Consider the following 24,653-nt stretch of genomic DNA (forward strand, 5'->3'; position numbering starts at 1 on the left):
CCCATTTCCGGGAGACTCACCTTTTGCTTCCACTTTACCACCCCCTATAGATGTTTTATTTCATCTAAAGTTGATTACTGTGGACGAGATAAGGGATACCAAGTATGCCATGAATAATAATTCGTCTGGTAGTGACTTGATGAGTTTAAAAATTCTGAAAGGTATTTTTCCATCTATATCTGGCATTCTAACATTATTAATTAATGATTGTTTCAGACAAGTTAAGTTTTCAGATTGTTTAAAGTATCCAAGAGTGACACTGGTCTATAAAGTTCGTAACAGAAATGATCTTGATAATTATCGACAAATATCAGTTTTGCCAATTATTTCTCGTCTGATTAAAAAATGGGAAGAGTTAATTGAGAAGTTTAATCTTTTTAATATTAATCAGTTTGGATTACGGAAGAATAGGAAGACAGAAGATGCTTTGATATTTCTGACAATTATTATTAATATGGCTTTAGACAAAGGACTGAAGGCTGGTGCAGTATTTCTACACCTAATGAAGGCTTTTGATACAGTTGACCATGGTCTACTCTTGGAAAGGTGTGAAGTTTATGGGATCCGAGGTAAAGCTTCTACGGAGAAGCTTTAAAACTTCTACGGAAAGAAACTTCAACGGAGTTTCCTGAGTAACCGGTACCAGTTTGTAAAGATGAATTGCTTAAAATCTGAATTGCGCCCAATCAGTTGTGGTGTTCCACAGGGATCTGCTATTGGCCCAATTCTTTTCCTTCTGTTTATTAATGACATGCCTAATTTTATCCATAATTGCTGTTTCAGGGTTAGGGACATGACTAAAAGTCTCCGGAATGAAACTGTGTCATTAGTGGCGGATGACACAGTGGCTATTAGTGCTGCAAAGAAGGAAGAATTACTCCTGACATCGTTTTAAGATAACGTAGATAGGTTATATTCTTGGCTAAGGGTAAATAGGCTTAGGATTATTCTTGGTAAGTCAAAATTTGTCATTTTTTCTCGATCTCCCGTTTTTTTATCCTTGGATTAATGAAACTAATACACCTTGTGGGATTTTAAAGCGTGCTTTATCGATTAAGTACCTTGGAATTTATATTGAAGAGATGTTGTCATTCAAATCTCATCTACAGTCTGTGAGTAAAATTTTGTCTCGTAACTCAGGTATAATGCGAAAACTCAAGCATTTTTACCTGCATATGTCCTACACCTCCTTTATTTTTCCCTTGTCCATCCATATATTCTGTATTGTAGTAGCGTTTGGCTTGGTACATTTTCTTCCATTGTACGGCCCATACAAATTCTTCAAAACAATACTGTTCGTTTGTTGGCTGGGTACAAATCCTTCATGTTTTGACAGTTTAGTTAATTTGAGATCTATGATCCACAATTATGACACTGAATCTTCTGGGGAGATTAATATTCCATTGACTGTTCCGACCCGATTGTCGTTTCTGTGCTTCACAGGGGGATTAGAAGTTGGAATAATCCTGATCAGATTTTAAAAAATTATATTGATATTTCTTTTTCAAGAGCTAAATAAAAGAAATCCTTTTTACTAAGTATGAATTTTAGTTCTTTTGTTTATTTTTTTTTGTGTAAATGTAAATAAATAACTGAGTATTGTGTTCTGGCCTCTAGGGGTATGATTTTATTATTACTGTTGAATTTGTTTGTTGGAAGGCTTGTGGTGCCGATTAGGACGTACTATTGGCTTTATAAATAATTTTTTATTTTGTCCTGTATTTTTTTAAATTTATTTTTGCCACCCCCTCGGACTAGTTTTTACTTCTCGGGGTGGCCATTATTACTGTTTTGCATTGGTTTAATAATAAATGTTTTGTCTCTCTCTAAAAAAAAACAAAATTTTGTATGGTCATAGTCAGCTAATTATTTGCGTTAGGCAAAATCTTATTGTTGCGAGACTTTACAAATTTATGATTCGAAGTCAACTCCGGCCTTTCAAAAGTAATTACTTTTTATAAGCTACTAGCTGTTGGGTTGGCGCTTCGCGCCACCCCAAAACCTAGTTGGTGGGGGCACTTCGCGCCCCCCCAAGCCCACCGCGCGCGTAATTCGTTAAGCGCCATATTAGTTACCCGCCATTGTAGTTGTGTCCCTATGTCCCACCTGTAAATATATATATATATGTATATATATGTATATATATATATATGTTTTTAACTACGTAAAACTTACGAAAATACGACATTCTTTGCTGTCCCATTGTCTGTGCATATAAATAGATTGTCAGGTTTACCGACTCTTGAACATGCAACATATAAAAGTAAAAACCAAAAAAAAAACTAAAAAGAATATAAAGGACAACCGGGACACAGGGACAGAACTACAACGGGGACGCCGGGGGGCACAGGGGGATATATAAATGACGACGGGGGCATAGGGAATGTTCGGTTAGCAATCACCATCAACAAAGCTCAAGGGCAATCATTAGAATCTTGAGGTATAAATCTGAATACGGATTGTTTTGCCAATTGACGGTGAATACAACTAAAATTAACAGAATTTTGGGCATTTAAAACAGAGTTATTAAATAAAGAAGGTGAGGTAAGGCCACCTTGACGGACTCCTTTCAAAACATCAAAAGGGAAGATCACCCCTTTAACTTTGCCTTAAGGTGATAGTACATATACAGAAGGCACTTCACTATACAAAAATTTACCCCTCTTTTATACGCTTAAAATAAAACTTGGGAAAAAATGCAAGAGTCGAAAGCACGAGCAACATCTAAAGCACAAAGGATAATATGGGATCTACTTCTTTCTGCATCAACAAGAACATTCATTAAAGCAAAAAGGGCATGCTCCCGGCTAATACCTTTTTGCTAACCAAACTGGTGGGGTGGGACATAACATTTAGAAACAATTTCATCCAAAATAACTGACTCAAACAATTTAAAAATAGTACAAGAAACTGTTATAGGTAGGAACGAATCACACGAAGTAAAATCCTTTTTGCCTTTTTTCGGGATAGGGGTTATTTGACCAACTGTAAATTGATAAGAAACAACTCCATTTTCAATAGACATTTGAAAAAGTAGAGATAAATGATTAAAAAAAGAGCACTTGCATAATCAAAATGTCTGGCAGTAATTCCATCAACTCCCGCGGAATTTCTTTTCTTTAATTTTTGACAATAAAACGATACATCACTTGGCTTGATTATAAATGTCGAAGGTTCGTGTTTCTTCAGACAAGCACTTAATTCTTTTTCAAATTTTGACTCAAGAGCAAGATCGGGAGAAGAAAACTCATGCTTATAATAATTTATCCAGTCAGGCTCAGGAAAATTATTTGCACTAATGTGTTCACAAGGGCGTTCAAATTTTTTCCAGAGCTTCGAAGGGTTCTCTGCAATTTTATGAGCGTTTTTCTCAATAAGATCAACCTTATGTTTTCTTAACACTTTAGCAAAAAAACGTTTAGAACGTAGCCGCAGACCATTTATAGTCCCAGACTTAGGCCTGCCGCAATCCCTCCAAATATTCAGCCAAATTATAGAAGACTCGCACGCAGAAATAAGGGAAGGGTTTTTTCACCAACCCTGAACTTGAGAGCCTTTCCTTATACGCTTGCACGGGACAGCTGAAGCTTCAGCACACTTTAATGCATGGTTAATTTCAGCTAGATAGGTGGTAAGTCCGATGGCTATTTCTTTTTCACTAAGGCCAGAGCGCGTGCACAACAAATGAAAGAGCACCTTTATTTTATTTAATATTCTGTCACATTCAAAACGAAACATCTCGCGGTTAACTTCTTTCCAGTCTTTTATATAAAACCACTTTTTATCTGGCTGTTTAGAGGCATGAAATGAAGCATTTATTTTCAACTTTATTGGAAGGTGATCCGAATAAAAGCCATCACAAATTACCTCGACAGTTTCACAGGGGAAAGATGCAATAAAATGGTCAAGGTTAGAAGTCGTTGACAGGACACCAATAAACGTGAAAGTTTCTGTTTTGTCAGCAACTGAGTAGGAAGGGGGGAGGGAATTCAGAAGGAGTTGGGTTCTTGGCGATGAACTGTCTGTTAAGTCACAATTAAAGTCTCCTGCAATCAAAACTCGAGCATTTGGACGCTTTGAAACTCCCTTCACAAAACTCGCTAACTTTTTGCAAGCATTTATGAATTTATTCTCTGATTGCGAAGAGCAGTAATTAGTTGGCAGGTAAACGTTTATACAGATTTGGTCCGAAAATTCGGCAGCAATGAAATGGTCATTCGACTCAAGAAAATTGACGGGAAATTGTGAAATAGTAGCTAATCCGCCTGAAGGTCGGCCACGGCTCTTATTCATTTTCGCTGGGTGAAATAAGAGATAAGAATTCTGTGAAATGCTGAGTAAATTTTTCCTTTCATGACACAAAAATTATTTCATTTGTACTTAAAAGTTCAGAGAGGACTAGGCCTTTGTCAACCACTTTGCCATTGATATTCCATGATAAGAGACTTAAGGCTCGAGCCATTATGCTGACTTAACTTTACTTAAAAGTCCTTGGGCGACTGGACATATGAAGCTGTAAATGGGTAACCATCATTGCCAGTAATTGTGTTGGATACTAAAAGTCGAGAATATTGCTTTGTGCACCTTCCTTTGGCCATGCATGGTGAATTTTCGTTCAATGCACCGCAAGGTCCATGTATCATATTTTTTACAACAATATCATATTACCCCTTATCGACATTTTCATCAGGTATTTCAGCGGAAATCACATCATCAATTTCGTAAGAAATAATTTTATTATGTAGCCAGATTAGTACGTGTGGCAAACATCGTTTTTGCCATTCCACTGAGTACATCCAGCATCGCACTGACCCAAACACTTCAAGTTTTACTAAGTAGTTTATCAGTGACTTCAACTTTTGCCGGAAGACACGGGTGGTAATTTCATGTCTATGAACCGCCGATTGTCCTTGAGGTAAAAGCTGCTGTATCTCGTCCCAAGATTGATTACATGTAAATGTAATAAATAAATCTGGACGACCATAGAGACGAACATACGCAATAGCATTATGAGCATATTAATGCATATGACAGGGACTGCCAGCATATGACGAAGGTAAAATCGTTAATCTTCCAGCGTTTGTGGTTTTACCGTCATTTACAACTGCATCTCGCAAATGAATGTATTGTTCAGAGCGGAGCTTGGTCTGATTCAGACGGATATATAGCAAACGTTCTGATTCAATTTTTGCATACATATCAACGACGTATTGGTTAAACAATTGACGGCATTTTAAAATATTATTGTCTTCATCCTGCCGAATCATTAGTCTATAGGAATAATAACGCATTGCACTGCATTTCTTATTTAATTCTTTGTTAGTGGCTGGATTCATCAATTTAATATTAAAGTTATAGCCGTCGGCTCCATCCCGAAAAATGATAGGATATTGTAGGGCATCGTAGAATCGATGAGTTTCAGCAATTCTTACCAACTGAGCGTTTCGCTTATGAAGAATAATATCTCGAAGTAAAAACTGATCACCGACCATAACGATTGCCATTTCGTCGATAGTTAGAGCATTGTATCTACGCACATGTTGGCCAGGAGGCAATTGTCAGCGGAAATAACAATTTTATGCGTATCAGTAGGCATCAAATCGATGGCTGTTTTGGACAGACGCACTAAATTATTATTTTCGTGGAAAAGATGTTACAATTGGGAAACAATTGTCCTTTGAACGTTGGGAAAAATTTCGCAACGTGCATTAAATTCAGAATTTCTATCACTGATGAAGTACAATTGAAAAATTTATGATTCTCGCCTGAGAATGGTAGAAGGGACCCTGCTTTATGATAAATTTGCCCTTTTACTTTGAAAGTAGGCATAAATTGATCTGGATTTTCGATTTGGGCACCAAACGACGTCATTTGAAAACATGAGTTATATTTTCTGATCTGTGATAAAAAACGCTTAGATTCTACCGTAATTCCAGTAAGTAAAGTCTTCAATGGCTCTTGTGGTGCAACCAATAGAGGAGGTTTAACTTTTCCTGAGGTGCAACATGTTTCACCATTGAATTTCAAGGCCTTGCAATAGGGACAAACTTTAGATATAGTCCCGATTTGAACAAATCTACTATATTCATCGACTGAGCTGTACCTGAATGCCTGGCGATAATTTTCAGGCTGCTCTTGTGATTCCTTGGCACGCTTTCTTTTCTTACTTTCTCTATCAGCCGCAAGCCTGATTTCTTGCTGTTCTTGTGATTCCTCGGCAAGCCTTCTTTTTTTACTTTCTCTTTCAGCAGCAAGTCTGGTTTCGTGTTGCTCTGGTAGTTCCTGGACACGCCTTCGTTAACGTAAATTGCACATTCCTAATCTGGCATTATCTCTTGAAGCCGCAATCCTGTTTTCACGTTGCTCTTGTGATTCCTCGACCCGCCTTCTTTTTTTACTTTCTCTTTCAGCGGCAAGTCTGGTTTCGTTTTGCTCTGGTAGTTCCTCGACACGCCTTCGCTGACGTAAATTACACATTCCTAATCTGGCCCTTTCTCTTTGAACCGCAAGCCTGGTTTTTCTTTTTGGTAACATTCTATCTTTTTCAATGTTTTTCAATTTCTCAGTGTGCATTGACAGTTAGAAAAAAATTTACGTGCCAAGCATGCTAAAACTCAACAATTTATAATAAACCTTAAAATTATAAGTATCTGTTTTAAGGTTTTCGAATTACTTTAATCTACTGTCAAAATATATTGAAATATTTATGCAATAACCAGTTTCTACATTTTTAAGTTTCAGTTTGCTTTTTCTTCTTTATTTTTCAGACGTCATATGCAAACCCTCAACACAAAAATACATACAACTTATTTTTATATTTAGACTAGCTGTTGGGGTGGCGCTTCGCGCCACCCCAACACCTAATTGGTGGGGGCGCTTCGCGCCCCCCCCCCAAGCCCCCCCGCGCGCGTAAGTCGTTACGCGCCATAATAGTTACGCGCCATTGTAGTTGTGTCCCTATGTCCCACCTGTGAATATAGATAGATATATATATATATATATATATCTTCTATATATATAAAAATAAGTTGTCTGTCTGTGGATGTGTGGATGGATGTGTGGATGGATGTGTCAGGTGACGTCACCTGAAAAAACTGGATTAGGTGACGTCAAAACTGAAAAAACTAAAAAAAGGCAAAAACTACAAAAAAAACTAAAAACTAATAAAAAAAATAAAAAAGCTAAAAAACTAAAAAAACTATAAAGGTAAAAACCAATAAAAAACTAAAAAAAAACTGAAAAAACTAAAAAAAGGCAAAAACTACAAAAAAAAACTAAAAACTAATAAAAAAAGTAAAAAAGCTAAAAAACTAAAAAAACTAAAAAAACTAAAAAAAGGTAAAAAACTAAAAAAAATAAAAAATAAAAAAAAACTAAAAAAAAGGAAAAAACTGAAAAATAAGCTAAAATAAAGGTAAAAACCAATAAAAAACTAAAAAAAAAAAGGAAAAAACTAATAAATGACGACACTCAAAGAGAAAGCGACCAGGACAAAAAACTAAAAAAAAGGCAAAAACTACAAAAAAAACTAAAAACTAATAAAAAAAATAAAAAAGCTAAAAAACTAAAAAAACTAAAAAAAGGTAAAAAACTAAAAAAACTAAAAACTAAAAAAAAACTAAAAAAGGTAAAAACTAAAAGAACTAAAAAAGAAAAAAATAAATGACGACACTCAAAGAGAAAGCGACCAGGACAAAAGGAATGTTCGATTAGCAATCAACAAAGCACCGGGACACAGGGAGTATAAATGACGACCAGGACACAAGTAAAAAAAAAAATTAACAAAACTAAAAAGAAGGTAAAAACTACAAAAAAACTAAAAAGAAAAAAAAACTAAAAACTAATAAAAAAACTAAAAAATCTAAAAATCTAAATAAACTAAAAAAGAAAAAAAAAGGAAAAAAATAAAGGAGAAAAACAAAACTAAAAAACGAATGTATATACAGACCGGTACACCGGGATACAAATGACGACCGGGACACAGGGAATATAAATAACGACCGGGACACAGGGACACAACTACAACGGGGACACCGGGGGAAACAGGGGGATATAAATGACGACCGGGACAAAAAAACTAAAAAGAAATAAAAACTAAAAACTAATAAAAAAAACTAAAAAATCTAAAAATCTAAATAAGCTAAAAAAGAAAAAAAAAGGAAAAAAATAAAGGAGAAAAACAAAACTAAAAAACGAATGTATATACAGACCGGGACACCGGGATACAAATGATGACCGGGACCCGGGACACAGGGAATATAAATGACGACCGGGACACAGGGACACAACTACAACGGGGACACCGGGGGAAACAGGGGGATAACCTGACAATCTATTTATATGCAAAGACAATGGGACAGCAAAGAATGTTGTATATTCGCAAGTTTTACGTAGTTAAAACCATATATATATATATATATCTATATTCACAGGTGGGACATAGGGACACAACTACAATGGCGCGTAACTATTATGGCGCGTAACGACTTACGCGCGCGGGGGGGCTTGGGGGGGGCGCGAAGCGCCCCCACCAACTAGGTGTTGGGGTGGCGCGAAGCGCCACCCCAACAGCTAGTATATATATATATATACTAGCTGTTGGGGTGGCGCTTCGCGCCACCCCAACACCTAGTTGGTGGGGGCGTTTCGCGCCCCCCCCCCAAGCCCCCCCGCGCGCGTAAGTCGTTACGCGCCATAATAGTTACGCGCCATTGTAGTTGTGTCCCTATGTCCCACCTGTGAATATAGATAGATATATATATATGGTTTTAACTACGTAAAACTTGCGAATATACAACATTCTTTGCTGTCCCATTGTCTTTGCATATAAATAGATTGTCAGGTTTACCGACTCTTGAACATGCAACATATAATGGTCCATGGGAAAACAATCTGTATTCAGATCTATACCTCATGATTCTAATGATTGCCCTTGAGCTTTGTTGATGGTGATTGCTAATCGACCATTCCCTGTCCCGGTGTCCCGGTCGTCATTTACATCCCCCTGTTTCCCCCGGTTGTCCCCGTTGTAGTTGTGTCCCTGTGTCCCGGTCGTCATTTATATTCCCTGTGTCCCGGGTCCCGGTCGTCATTTGTATCCCGGTGTCCCGGTCTGTATATACATTCGTTTTTTAGTTTTGTTTTTCTCCTTTATTTTTTTCCTTTTTTTTTCTTTTTTAGCTTATTTAGATTTTTAGATTTTTTAGTTTTTTTATTAGTTTTTAGTTTTTTTTTCTTTTTAGTTTTTTTGTCCCGGTCGTCATTTTATATCCCCCTGTTTCCCCCGGTGTCCCCGTTGTAGTTGTGTCCCTGTGTCCCGGTCGTCATTTATATTCCCTGTGTCCCGGTCGTCATTTGTATCCCGGTGTACCGGAGTTGTGTCCCTGTGTCCCGGTCGTCATTTATATTCCCTGTGTCCCGGGTCCCGGTCGTCATTTGTATCCCGGTGTCCCGGTCTGTATATACATTCGTTTTTTAGTTTTGTTTTTCTCCTTTATTTTTTTCCTTTTTTTTTCTTTTTTAGCTTATTTAGATTTTTAGATTTTTTAGTTTTTTTATTAGTTTTTAGTTTTTTTTTCTTTTTAGTTTTTTTGTCCCGGTCGTCATTTATATCCCCCTGTTTCCCCCGGGTCGTCATTTATACTCCCTGTGTCCCGGTGCTTTGTTGATTGCTAATCGAACATTCCTTTTGTCCTGGTCGCTTTCTCTTTGAGTGTCGTCATTTATTTTTTTCTTTTTTAGTTCTTTTAGTTTTTACCTTTTTTAGTTTTTTTTAGTTTTTAGTTTTTTTAGTTTTTTTACCTTTTTTTAGTTTTTAGTTTTTTTTAGTTTTTTAGCTTTTTTATTTTTTTTATTAGTTTTTAGTTTTTTTGTAGTTTTTTGCCTTTTTTTTAGTTTTTTTAGTTTTTTAGCTTTTTTATTAGTTTTTAGTTTTTTTTGTAGTTTTTGCCTTTTTTTAGTTTTTTTTAGTTTTTTAGCTTTTTTATTTTTTTTTATTAGTTTTAGTTTTTTTTTGTAGTTTTTGCCTTTTTTTTCTCTTTGAGTGTCGTCATTTATTAGTTTTTTTCCTTTTTTTTTTTTAGTTTTTTATTGGTTTTTACCTTTATTTTAGCTTATTTTTCAGTTTTTTCCTTTTTTTTAGTTTTTTTTATTTTTTATTTTTTTTAGTTTTTTACCTTTTTTTAGTTTTTTTAGTTTTTTAGCTTTTTTACTTTTTTTATTAGTTTTTAGTTTTTTTTGTAGTTTTTGCCTTTTTTTAGTTTTTTCAGTTTTTTTTTTAGTTTTTTATTGGTTTTTACCTTTATAGTTTTTTTAGTTTTTTAGCTTTTTTATTTTTTTTATTAGTTTTTAGTTTTTTTTGTAGTTTTTGCCTTTTTTTAGTTTTTTCAGTTTTGACGTCACCTGATCCAGTTTTTTCAGGTGACGTCACCTGGACACATCCATCCATCCATCCACAGACAACTTATTTTTATATATATAGATATATATATATATATCTATATATATAAAAATAAGTTGTCTGTGGATGGATGGATGGATGGATGTGTGGATGGATGTGTCAGGTGACGTCACCTGAAAAAACTGGATTAGGTGACGTCAAAACTGAAAAAACTAAAAAAGGCAAAAACTACAAAAAAAACTAAAAACTAATAAAAAAAATAAAAAAGCTAAAAAACTAAAAAAACTATAAAGGTAAAAACCAATAAAAAACTAAAAAAAAACTGAAAAAACTAAAAAAGGCAAAAACTACAAAAAAAAACTAAAAACTAATAAAAAAAGTAAAAAAGCTAAAAAACTAAAAAAACTAAAAAAACTAAAAAAAGGTAAAAAACTAAAAAAAATAAAAAATAAAAAAAAACTAAAAAAAAGGAAAAAACTGAAAAATAAGCTAAAATAAAGGTAAAAACCAATAAAAAACTAAAAAAAAAAAGGAAAAAAACTAATAAATGACGACACTCAAAGAGAAAGCGACCAGGACAAAAAACTAAAAAAAAAGGCAAAAACTACAAAAAAAACTAAAAACTAATAAAAAAAATAAAAAAGCTAAAAACTAAAAAAACTAAAAAAAGGTAAAAAACTAAAAAAACTAAAAACTAAAAAAAAAACTAAAAAAGGTAAAAACTAAAAGAACTAAAAAAGAAAAAAATAAATGACGACACTCAAAGAGAAAGCGACCAGGACAAAAGGAATGTTCGATTAGCAATCAACAAAGCACCGGGACACAGGGAGTATAAATGACGACCAGGACACAAGTAAAAAAAAAAATTAACAAAACTAAAAAGAAGGTAAAAACTACAAAAAAACTAAAAGAAAAAAAAACTAAAAACTAATAAAAAAACTAAAAAATCTAAAAATCTAAATAAACTAAAAAAGAAAAAAAAAGGAAAAAAAATAAAGGAGAAAAACAAAACTAAAAACGAATGTATATACAGACCGGTACACCGGGATACAAATGACGACCGGGACACAGGGAATATAAATAACGACCGGGACACAGGGACACAACTACAACGGGGACACCGGGGGAAACAGGGGGATATAAATGACGACCGGGACAAAAAAACTAAAAAGAAATAAAAACTAAAAACTAATAAAAAAAAACAAAAAAATTCTAAAAATCTAAATAAGCTAAAAAAGAAAAAAAAAGGAAAAAAATAAAGGAGAAAAACAAAACTAAAAAACGAATGTATATACAGACCGGGACACCGGGATACAAATGATGACCGGGACCCGGGACACAGGGGATATAAATGACGACCGGGACACAGGGACACAACTACAACGGGGACACCGGGGGAAACAGGGGATAACCTGACAATCTATTTATATGCAAAGACAATGGGACAGCAAAGAATGTTGTATATTCGCAAGTTTTACGTAGTTAAAACCATATATATATATATATATCTATATTCACAGGTGGGACATAGGGACACAACTACAATGGCGCGTAACTATTATGGCGCGTAACGACTTACGCGCGCGGGGGGGCTTGGGGGGGGCGCGAAGCGCCCCCACCAACTAGGTGTTGGGGTGGCGCGAAGCGCCACCCCAACAGCTAGTATATATATATATATATATATATATATATATATATATATATATATATATATATATGGTTTTAACTACGTAAAACTTGCGAATATACAACATTCTTTGCTGTCCCATTGTCTTTGCATATAAATAGATTGTCAGGTTTACCGACTCTTGAACATGCAACACATAATGGTCCATGGGAAAACAATCTGTATTCAGATCTATACCTCATGATTCTAATGATTGCCCTTGAGCTTTGTTGATGGTGATTGCTAATCGACCATTCCCTGTCCCGGTGTCCCGGTCGTCATTTACATCCCCCTGTTTCCCCCGGTGTCCCCCGTTGTAGTTGTGTCCCTGTGTCCCGGTCGTCATTTATATTCCCTGTGTCCCGGTCGTCATTTGTATCCCGGTGTCCCCGGTCTGTATATACATTCGTTTTTTAGTTTTGTTTTTCTCCTTTATTTTTTCCTTTTTTTTCTTTTTTAGCTTATTTAGATTTTTAGATTTTTTAGTTTTTTTATTAGTTTTTAGTTTTTTTTTTCTTTTTAGTTTTTTTGTCCCGGTCGTCATTTATATCCCCCTGTTTCCCCCGATGTCCCCGTTGTAGTTGTGTCCCTGTGTCCCGGTCGTCATTTATATTCCCTGTGTCCCGGTCGTCATTTGTATCCCGGTGTACCGGTCTGTATATACATTCGTTTTTTAGTTTTGTTTTTCTCCTTTTTTTTTCCGTTTTTTTTCTTTTTTAGTTTATTTAGATTTTTAGATTTTTTAGTCTTTTTATTAGTTTTTAGTTTTTTTTTCTTTTTAGTTTTTTTGTAGTTTTTACCTTCTTTTTAGTTTTGTTAATTTTTTTTTTTACTTATGTCCTGGTCGTCATTTATACTCCCTGTGTCCCGGTGCTTTGTTGATTGCAAATCGAACATTCCTTTTGTCCTGGTCGCTTTCTCTTTGAGTGTCGTCATTTATTTTTTTTCTTTTTTAGTTCTTTTAGTTTTTACCTTTTTTATTTTTTTTTAGTTTTTTAGATGAAAATTTTTTTTAGTTTTTTCCTTTTTTTCTTTTTAGTTTTTTATTGGTTTTTTACCTTTATGTTAGCTTATTTTTCAGTTTTTTCCTTTTTTTTAGTTTTTTTTTATTTTTTTTAGTTTTTTTACCTTTTTTTAGTTTTTTTAGTTTTTTTAGTTTTTTTAGTTTTTTAGCTTTTTTACTTTTTTTATTAGTTTTTAGTTTTTTTGTAGTTTTTTGCCTTTTTTTAGTTTTTTCAGTTTTTTTTTTAGTTTTTTATTGGTTTTTTACCTTTATTTTAGCTTATTTTTCAGTTTTTTCCTTTTTTTTAGTTTTTTTTAGTTTTTAGTTTTTTTAGTTTTTTACCTTTTTTTAGCTTTTTTAGTTTTTTTAGTTTTTTAGCTTTTTTATTTTTTTTATTAGTTTTTAGTTTTTTTGTAGTTTTTGCCTTTTTTTTAGTTTTTTTAGTTTTTTAGCTTTTTTATTAGTTTTTAGTTTTTTTTGTAGTTTTTGCCTTTTTTTAGTTTTTTTAGTTTTTTAGCTTTTTTATTTTTTTTATTAGTTTTTAGTTTTTTTTGTAGTTTTTGCCTTTTTTTAGTTTTTTCAGTTTTGACGTCACCTGATCCAGTTTTTTTCAGGTGACGTCACCTGATCCACGATCCACAGATCCACAGACAACTTATTTTTATATATATAGATAGTTTTTTTTTTTACTTATGTCCTGGTCGTCATTTATACTCCCTGTGTCCCGGTGCTTTGTTGATTGCTAATCGAACATTCCTTTTGTCCTGGTCGCTTTCTCTTTGAGTTTCGTCATTTATTTTTTTTCTCTTTTAGTTCTTTTAGTTTTTACCTTTTTTTAGTTTTTTTTAGTTTTTTAGATGAAAATTTTTTTTAGTTTTTTCCTTTGTTTCTTTTTAGTTTTTTATTGGTTTTTACCTTTATTTTAGCTTATTTTTCAGTTTTTTCCTTTTTTTTAGTTTTTTTTTATTTTTTATTTTTTTTAGTTTTTTACCTTTTTTTAGTTTTTTTAGTTTTTTTAGTTTTTTAGCTTTTTTACTTTTTTTATTAGTTTTTAGTTTTTTTTTTGTAGTTTTTTGCCTTTTTTTAGTTTTTTTCAGTTTTTTTTTTAGTTTTTTATTGGTTTTTACCTTTATTTTAGCTTATTTTTCAGTTTTTTTTCCTTTTTTTTAGCTTTTTTTAGTTTTTAGTTTTTTTCGTTTTTTACCTTTTTTTTAGTTTTTTTTAGTTTTTTTAGTTTTGTAGTTTTTGCCTTTTTTTAGTTTTTTTAGTTTTTTAGCTTTTTTATTAGTTTTTAGTTTTTTTGTAGTTTTTGCCTTTTTTTAGTTTTTTTAGTTTTTTAGCTTTTTTATTTTTTTATTAGTTTTTAGTTTTTTTTGTAGTTTTTTGCCTTTTTTTAGTTTTTTCAGTTTTGACGTCACCTGATCCAGTTTTTTCAGGTGACGTCACCTGATCCATCCACAGACAGACAGACAGACAACTTATTTTTATATAGATAGATATATATATATATATATATAAATATATATATATATACATATATATATATATATATATATATATATATATATATATATATATATATATATATATATATATATATATATATATATAAGTCATCTGTCTGTTATGTCTGTTACACTATGTCTGTTCTGTTACGCCAGATTATATCTTATCTATCTATCTATATATATAAAAATAAGTTGTCTGTCTGTGGATGGATGGATCAGGTGACGTCACCTGAAAAAACTGGATCAGGTGACGTCAAAACTGAAAAAACTAAAAAAAGGCAAAAACTACAAAAAATACTAAAAAACTAATAAAAAAAATAAAAAAGCTAAAAAACTAAAAAAACTAAAAAAAGGCAAAAAACTAAAAAAAAAACTAAAAACTAATAAAAAAGCTAAAAAACTAAAAAACTAAAAAAAAGGCAAAAACTACAAAAAAAACTAAAAACTAATAAAAAAAATAAAAAAGCTAAAAAACTAAAAAAACTAAAAAAACTAAAAAAAGGTAAAAAACTAAAAAAACTAAAAACTAAAAAAAACTAAAAAAAAGGAAAAAACTGAAAAATAAGCTAAATAAAGGTAACTGAAAAACTAAAAAAAGGCAAAAACTACAAAAAAAACTAAAAACTAATAAAAAAAGTAAAAAAGCTAAAAAACTAAAAAAACTAAAAAAAGGTAAAAAACTAAAAAAAATAAAAAATAAAAAAAAACTAAAAAAAAGGAAAAAAACTGAAAAATAAGCTAAAATAAAGGTAAAAACCAATCTATATATATAAAAATAAGTTGTCTGTCTGTGGATGGATGGATCAGGTGACGTCACCTGAAAAAACTGGATCAGGTGACGTCAAAACTGAAAAAACTAAAAAAAGGCAAAAACTACAAAAAAAAACTAAAAACTAATAAAAAAAATAAAAAAGCTAAAAAAACTAAAAAAACTAAAAAAAGACAAAAACTAAAAAAAAAAACTAAAAACTAATAAAAAAAATAAAAAAGCTAAAAAACTAAAAAAACTAAAAAAACTAAAAAAAGGTAAAAAACTAAAAAAACTAAAAACTAAAAAAAACTAAAAAAAAGGAAAAAACTGAAAAATAAGCTAAAATAAAGGTAACTGAAAAAACTAAAAAAAGGCAAAAACTACAAAAAAAACTAAAAACTAATAAAAAAAGTAAAAAAGCTAAAAAACTAAAAAAACTAAAAAAAGGTAAAAAACTAAAAAAAATAAAAAATAAAAAAAAATAAAAAAAAGGAAAAAAAATATCTATCTATATTCACAGGTGGGACATAGGGACACAACTACAATGGCGCGTAACTATTATGGCGCGTAACGACTTACGCGCGCGGGGGGGCTTGGGGGGGGCGCGAAGCGCCCCCACCAACTAGGTGTTGGGGTGGCGCGAAGCGCCACCCCAACAGCTAGTATATATATATATATATATATATATATATATATATATATATATATATATATATATATATATATATATATATATATATATATATATGTTTTTAACTACGCAAAACTTGCGAATATACAATATTCTTCGATGTCCCTTTGTCTGTGCATATAAATAGATTGTCAGGTTTACCGACTCTTGAACATGCAACATAAAATTGTCCATGGGAAAAACAATCCGTATTCAGATCCATACCTGATTATTCTAATGATTGCCCTTGAGCTTTGTTGATGGTGATTGCTAATCGAACATTCCCCTGTGTCCCCGTCGTCATTTATATATCCCCCTGTGCCCCCGACATCCCCCTTGTAGTTTTGTCCCTGTATCCTGGTCGTCATTTATATTCCCAGTATCCCGATCGTCATTTGCGTCCCAGTGTCCCAGTCTATGATTTTTCTTTGAGTGTCCCAGTCGTCATTTATATTCCCTGTGTCCCAGTGTCCCGCTCGTCATTTTTGTCCCAGTGTCCCGGTCTGTAATTTATCTTTGAGTGTCCCGGTCGTTATTTTTGTCCCAGTGTCCCAGTCTGTAATTAAATAAGTTACAGACCGGGATATCGGGACACGAATGACGACCGGGACACCAGCACATAGGGAATATAAGTGACGACCGGGACTCTCAAAAAGAAAGCGACCGGGACACAAGGAATGTTCGATTAGCAATCACCATCAACAAAGCACCGGGACAAAAATGACGACCGGGACACAGGCAGTATAAATGACGACCAGGACATAAGTAAAAAAAAACTAAAAAAAAACTAAAAAAAGGTAAAAACTAAAAAAAACTAAAAAGAAAAAAAACTAAAAACTAATAAAAAAAACTAAAAAAGATTAATAACTAAAAAACTAAAAAAGAAAAAAAAAGAAAAAAATGAAAATTATATATATATATATATATAAATATATATATATATATATATATATATATATATATATATATATATATATATATATATATATATATATATATATATATATATATATATATATATATATATATATATACTAGCTGTTGGGGTGGCGCTTCGCGCCCCCCAAGCCCCCCCGCGCGCGTAAGTCGTTACGCGCCATATTAGTTACGCGCCATATTAGTTACGCGCCATTGTAGTTGTGTCCCACCTGTGAATATAGATAGATTTATATATGTGTTTCAAACTACGTAAAAATTGCGAATAAACAACATTCTTGGCTTTCCCATTGTCTGTCCATATACAAAGCCGTATGTACTAATAATGACGTCATATGCAAACGCTCTTTTTACAAACAAACAAACATGCATACACACAACTCGTTTTTATATAGATAGATAGATAGATAGATACAATACAAATTAACTACGTAAAACTTGTGAATATACAACAGTCTTCGCTGTCCCATTGTCTGTGCGTATAAATAGATTGTCAGGTTCACCGACCCTCAAAGATGCAACATATAATTGTACATTGGTAAAGCAATCTGTATTAAGATCTATACCGCATTTTTCTAGTGATTGCCCTTGAGCTTTGTTGATGGTGGTTCCAAATGCTAATCGAATTCGGAATTGCAATCTTTTAAATTGAAAAAGCAGATCCGTTGGAATCATGGGAATGCGAGGAATAAGAACAGCCTCACCCTCATAAGGCCCTGTCAAGATTGTGGCATCTATTAGGTTTTCCATTGTTTTTTTTTTTACGGCAAGTCACGTGCCATTGCAAAACTTTGGTGGGTTGATATTTCTTAAAAGTATTATTGGTACGCCTATTTTTAGTTGTAGCAGGTGTGGTGGACACCCTGAAGGATCTATGGAATTTAAAAATTCAGATGGATAATTAACCGCTTCATTTGGTTCCGAAATACAAACTAACTGCGTAAAACTTGCGAATATACAACATTCTTCGCTGTCCAATTCTCGCTGCATATAAATAGATTGTCAGGTTTACCGACCCTCGAACAAGCAACGTACAATTGTCCATGGGAAAAACAATCAGTATTAAGATCAATACCACATTTTTCTAATGATTGACCTTGAGCTTTGTTAATGGTGATTGCAAATGCTAATCGAATTGGGAATTGCAATCTTTTAAATTGAAAAGGCAGATCTGTTGGAATCATGGGAATGCGAGGAATAAGAACAGCCTCACCCTCAAAAGGCCCTGTCAGGATTGTGGCCTCTATTAGGTTTTCCATTGTTTTTTTTACGGCAAGTCGAGTGCCATTGCAAAGCTTTGGTGGGTTTATATTTCTTAAAAGTATTATTGGTACGCCTATTTTTAGTTGTAGCACGTGTGGTGGAAACCCTGAAAGATCTATGGAATTTAAAAATTCAGATGGATAATTAACCGCTTCATTTGGTTCCAGAGCCTCGAGCGATTTTTTGTGTGCCATTGTGCACTCATCCCAAATAATAAGTTTGCATTGCTGCAATACTTTACCCATCCCAGATGATTTGGAAATATTTCACGTGGGAGTTTCTGTAGAATGCAAGTTCAGAGGCAATTTCAAAGCGGAATGAGCAGTTCTTCCACCAGGCAGCAATGTTGCGGCTATTCCGGACGACGCAATTGCCAACGCTATATCATTTTTAGATCGAATTGATGCCAGAATCAGTTTTATCACAAACGTTTTACCAGTACCTCCTGGCGCATCCAAAAAGACAATTTCTCCAACGTTGTTATCGACACAATGCATTATCGTATCATAAATGTCTTTTTGTTCCGACGTTAACTTGGAAATGTTATTTTGTACATACGACAATAGATCACTCGTACTGTAACTTTGTTCACGATCCAATTCTACACATGTCGAAACAGCAGCGATACGGTTAGGTGAAGGCATTCCCAAATCCTGAAGAGGTTTGTTTGCCATACTTATGCACAAATCTTCTATAACAACTAAAGTGTAGTTATAAATTTCTGATGTAAAATCAAAAGTCATGTCTGACGTCTCTAACTGTTTTCGATGAAGTATATCTTCGGACATTTTTGACTTATATTTTTCCCATGAATCTGTAGGAGCTGATTGAGAGCAAGTTGTTAAAATGATGCCAAACAATGCACGAATTTGACTTGGGGTTGACGTTTCGCACGCGTCATTGATGCAGTTATCCCAGTGTTGGTCATTCTCCAATAAATTCAGAGCTTGGCATGCACTACGGTAAGTGTCATGTATAGTACCATTTACAGTCCTCAAATACTCAAAGGATGTCGGACCGGGTACATTCACCAAAAGCAGGCGTAGAAAGAAGCATTCATGTTGATTGGGGTGAACGGTGTAGAGTCTTCCTATCGTGGTATCTTTGAAGATGGTAGGTTGGCCGTCGACTGACTTACCCTGTTTTTCGACGTTCAAATACTTTATTTTTAGTATTCCACGTGTAATACGAAGGCACTTCAGTATACAGCAGTTTTTTTGCAAAAGAATTATTTTTACAAAGCGATAAAAAAAGCTGTTAATGTTGTATCTGGTGGATTCAGGACTCTTTGTTGCACGTTGGTTTCCGTGAAATAAACACGTTGACCATTCTGTAAATGTACCGCTAAGTGAACAACAGCTGGACTACGTTCATGTATCGGAAATGAAAGAATTCGCCAAACAGCTTCATTACTGCTTATGTATCTTCCGGCCTTATATTCTACGATTTCATCGAAATCTTTGATTTCGGACTGCAAGCCAAAGACTGCCATGTCACTGCCTTTGTTGACGTATTTACATATGTATTTGATTGCCTTTACGGAGTTACAGTATTCAACGTTTATGTGTGCATTAAATGTTTTTGATAATAAAGGGGAATGTGGAACAACCCACTGGTTATCTACTTCGATGGTGGTACCGTTACGCTTCTTTATTATTGCTGTTTTACCGCCATCTTCAGTAGATCTTCTTCTATATTGTGGGTAACCATCATTGCCAGTAATTGTTTTGGGTACTAAAAGTCGAGGATATTGCTTTGTGCACCTTCCTTTGGCCATGCATGGTGAATTTTCGTTCAGTGCACCGCAAGGTCCATGTATCATATTTTTTACAATAATATCATGTAACCCCTTATCGACATTTTTATCAGGTATTTCAGCGGAAATCACATCATCAATTTCGTTTGAAGTAATTTTTTTATGTAGCCAGATTAGTATATGTGCGTGTGGCAAACCTCGTTTTTGCCATTCCACTGAGTACATCCAGCATCGCACTGACCCAAACACTTCATGTTTTTACAAGGTAGTTTATCAGTGATTTCAACTTTTGCCGGAAGACACGTGCCGTAATGTCATGCCTATGAACCGCCGATTGTCCTTGAAGTAAAAGCTGCAGTATCTCGTCCCAAGATTGATTACATGTAAATGTAATAAATAAATCTGGACGACCATAGAGACGAACATACGCAATAGCATCTTGAGCATATTCATGCATATGACGGGGACTGCCAGCATATGACGAAGGTAAAATTGTTAATCTTCCAACGTTTGTGGTATTACCGTCATTTATAACTGCATCTCGCAAATGAATGTATTGTTCAGAGCGGAGCTTGGTCTGATTCAGGCTGATATATAGCAAACGTTCTGATTCAATTTTAGCATACATATCCACGACAAATTGGTGAAACAATTCACGGCATTTTAAAATATAATTTTCTTCATCCTGCCGAATCATTAGTCTATAGGAATAATAATGCATTGCACTGCATTTCTTATTCATTTCTTTGTTAGTGGCTGGATTCATCAATTTAATATTAAAGTGATAGCCGTCGGCTCCATCCCAAAAAATGATAGGATATTGTAGGGCATCGTAGCATCGATGAGTTTCAGCAATTCTTAACAACTGAGCGTTTCGCTTATGTAGAATAATATCTCGAGGTAAAAACTGGAAGCGCCACCCCAACACCTAGCTGGTGGGGGCGCTTCGCGCCCCCCCCCCCAAGCCCCCCCGCGCGCGTAAGTCGTTACGCGCCATAATAGTTACGCGCCATTGTAGTTGTGTCCCTATGTCCCACCTGTGAATATAGATATATATATATATATATATATATATATATATATATATATATATATATATATATACTAGCTGTTGGGGTGGCGCTTCGCGCCACCCCAACACCTAGTTGGTGGGGGCGCTTCGCGCCCCCCCCCAAGCCCCCCCGCGCGCGTAAGTCGTTACGCGCCATAATAGTTACGCGCCATTGTAGTTGTGTCCCTATGTCCCACCTGTGAATATAGATATATATATATATATATGGTTTTAACTACGTAAAACTTGCGAATATACAACATTCTTTGCTGTCCCATTGTCTTTGCATATAAATAGATTGTCAGGTTATCCCCCTGTTTCCCCCGGTGTCCCCGTTGTAGTTGTGTCCCTGTGTCCCGGTCGTCATTTATATTCCCTGTGTCCCGGTCCCGGTCATCATTTGTATCCCGGTGTCCCGGTCTGTATATACATTCGTTTTTTAGTTTTGTTTTTCTCCTTTATTTTTTTCCTTTTTTTTTCTTTTTTAGCTTATTTAGATTTTAGATTTTTTAGTTTTTTTTATTAGTTTTTAGTTTTTATTTCTTTTTAGTTTTTTTGTCCCGGTCGTCATTTATATCCCCCTGTTTCCCCCGGTGTCCCCGTTGTAGTTGTGTCCCTGTGTCCCGGTCGTTATTTATATTCCCTGTGTCCCGGTCGTCATTTGTATCCCGGTGTACCGGTCTGTATATACATTCGTTTTTTAGTTTTGTTTTTCTCCTTTATTTTTTTCCTTTTTTTTTCTTTTTTAGTTTATTTAGATTTTTAGATTTTTTAGTTTTTTTATTAGTTTTTAGTTTTTTTTTCTTTTTAGTTTTTTGTAGTTTTTACCTTCTTTTTAGTTTTGTTAATTTTTTTTTTTACTTGTGTCCTGGTCGTCATTTATACTCCCTGTGTCCCGGTGCTTTGTTGATTGCTAATCGAACATTCCTTTTGTCCTGGTCGCTTTCTCTTTGAGTGTCGTCATTTATTTTTTTCTTTTTTAGTTCTTTTAGTTTTTACCTTTTTTAGTTTTTTTTTAGTTTTTAGTTTTTTTAGTTTTTTACCTTTTTTTAGTTTTTTTAGTTTTTTAGCTTTTTTATTTTTTTTATTAGTTTTTAGTTTTTTTGTAGTTTTTGCCTTTTTTTTTAGTTTTTTGTCCTGGTCGCTTTCTCTTTGAGTGTCGTCATTTATTAGTTTTTTCCTTTTTTTTTTAGTTTTTTATTGGTTTTTACCTTTATTTTAGCTTATTTTTCAGTTTTTTTCCTTTTTTTTAGTTTTTTTTTTATTTTTTATTTTTTTTAGTTTTTTACCTTTTTTTAGTTTTTTTAGTTTTTTTAGTTTTTTAGCTTTTTTACTTTTTTTATTAGTTTTTAGTTTTTTTTTGTAGTTTTTTGCCTTTTTTTAGTTTTTTCAGTTTTTTTTTTTAGTTTTTTATGGTTTTTACCTTTATAGTTTTTTTAGTTTTTTAGCTTTTTTATTTTTTTTATTAGTTTTTAGTTTTTTTTGTAGTTTTTGCCTTTTTTTTAGTTTTTTCAGTTTTGACGTCACCTAATCCAGTTTTTTCAGGTGACGTCACCTGACACATCCATCCACACATCCATCCACACATCCATCCACAGACAACTTATTTTTATATATATAGATATATATATATATATATATATATATATATATATATATATATATATATGGTTTTAACTACGTAAAACTTGCGAATATACAACATTCTTTGCTGTCCCATTGTCTTTGCATATAAATAGATTGTCAGGTTTACCGACTCTTGAACATGCAACATATAATGGTCCATGGGAAAACAATCTGTATTCAGATCTATACCTCATGATTCTAATGATTGCCCTTGAGCTTTGTTGATGGTGATTGCTAATCGACCATTCCCTGTCCCGGTGTCCCGGTCGTCATTTACATCCCCCTGTTTCCCCCGGTGTCCCCGTTGTAGTTGTGTCCCTGTGTCCCGGTCGTCATTTATATTCCCTGTGTCCCGGTCGTCATTTGTATCCCGGTGTCCCGGTCTGTATATACATTCGTTTTTTAGTTTTGTTTTTCTCCTTTATTTTTTTCCTTTTTTTTCTTTTTTAGCTTATTTAGATTTTTAGATTTTTTAGTTTTTTTATTAGTTTTTAGTTTTTTTTTCTTTTTAGTTTTTTTGTCCCGGTCGTCATTTATATCCCCCTGTTTCCCCCGGTGTCCCCGTTGTAGTTGTGTCCTGTGTCCCGGTCGTCATTTATATTCCCTGTGTCCCGGTCGTCATTTGTATCCCGGTGTACCGGTCTGTATATACATTCGTTTTTTAGTTTTGTTTTTCTCCTTTATTTTTTTCCTTTTTTTTTCTTTTTTAGTTTATTTAGATTTTTAGATTTTTTAGTTTTTTTTATTAGTTTTTAGTTTTTTTTTTCTTTTTAGTTTTTTTGTAGTTTTTACCTTGTTTTTAGTTTTGTTAATTTTTTTTTTTACTTATGTCCTGGTCGTCATTTATACTCCCTGTGTCCCGGTGCTTTGTTGATTGCTAATCGAACATTCCTTTTGTCCTGGTCGCTTTCTCTTTGAGTGTCGTCATTTATTTTTTTCTTTTTTAGTTCTTTTAGTTTTTACCTTTTTTAGTTTTTTTTAGTTTTTTAGATGAAAATTTTTTTTAGTTTTTTCCTTTTTTTCTTTTTAGTTTTTTATTGGTTTTTACCTTTATGTTAGCTTATTTTTCAGTTTTTTCCTTTTTTTTAGTTTTTTTTTATTTTTTATTTTTTTTAGTTTTTTACCTTTTTTTAGTTTTTTTTGGTTTTTTTAGTTTTTTTAGTTTTTTAGCTTTTTTACTTTTTTTATTAGTTTTTAGTTTTTTTGTAGTTTTTGCCTTTTTTTAGTTTTTTCAGTTTTTTTTTTTTAGTTTTTTTTATTGGTTTTTACCTTTATTTTAGCTTATTTTTCAGTTTTTTCCTTTTTTTTAGTTTTTTTTTAGTTTTTAGTTTTTTTAGGTTTTTTACCTATTTTTTTAGTTCGTTTTTAGCTTTTTATTTTTTAGTAGTTTTTTTGTTTTAGCTTTTTTTAGTTTTTAGCTTTTTTATTAGTTTTTAGTTTTTTTTTGTAGTTTTTGCCTTTTTTAGTTTTTTAGTTTTTTGTTTTTAGCTTTTTTATTTTTTTTATTACGTTTTTTAGTTTTTTTTGTAGTTTTTGCCTTTTTTTAGTTTTTTCAGTTTTGACGTCACCTGATCCAGTTTTTTCAGGTGACGTCACCTGATCCATCCACAGACAGACAGACAGACAACTTATTTTTATATATATCTATATATATAAAATAAGTTGTCTGTGGATGGATGTGTGGATGGGATGTGTGGATGGATGTGTCAGGTGACGTCACCTGAAAAAACTGGATTAGGTGACCGTCAAAACTGAAAAAACTAAAAAAAGGCAAAAAAAACTACAAAAAAACTAAAAACTAATAAAAAAAATAAAAAAGCTAAAAAACTAAAAAAACTATAAAGGTAAAAACCAATAAAAACTAAAAAAAAAACTGAAAAACTAAAAAAAGGCAAAAAAACTACAAAAAAAAACTAAAAACTAAAAAAAAGTAAAAAGTAAAAAACTAAAAAAACTAAAAAACTAAAAAAAAGGTTAAAAAAAACTAAAAAAAATAAAAAATAAAAAAAAACTAAAAAAAGGAA

General features: G+C 32.9%; 1 protein-coding gene across 2 annotated transcripts in view; it reads left to right on the forward strand.

Moving 5' to 3' along the window:
- The window catches only part of LOC136033002 (RRP15-like protein), a 220,701-nt gene that overhangs the window by 121,740 nt on the left and 74,308 nt on the right, over positions 1 to 24,653 (forward strand). The gene's annotated exons all lie outside the window — the stretch shown is intronic.

Source organism: Artemia franciscana, chromosome 11 (assembly GCF_032884065.1).
Source record: "Artemia franciscana chromosome 11, ASM3288406v1, whole genome shotgun sequence".
Lineage (NCBI taxonomy): Eukaryota > Metazoa > Arthropoda > Branchiopoda > Anostraca > Artemiidae > Artemia > Artemia franciscana.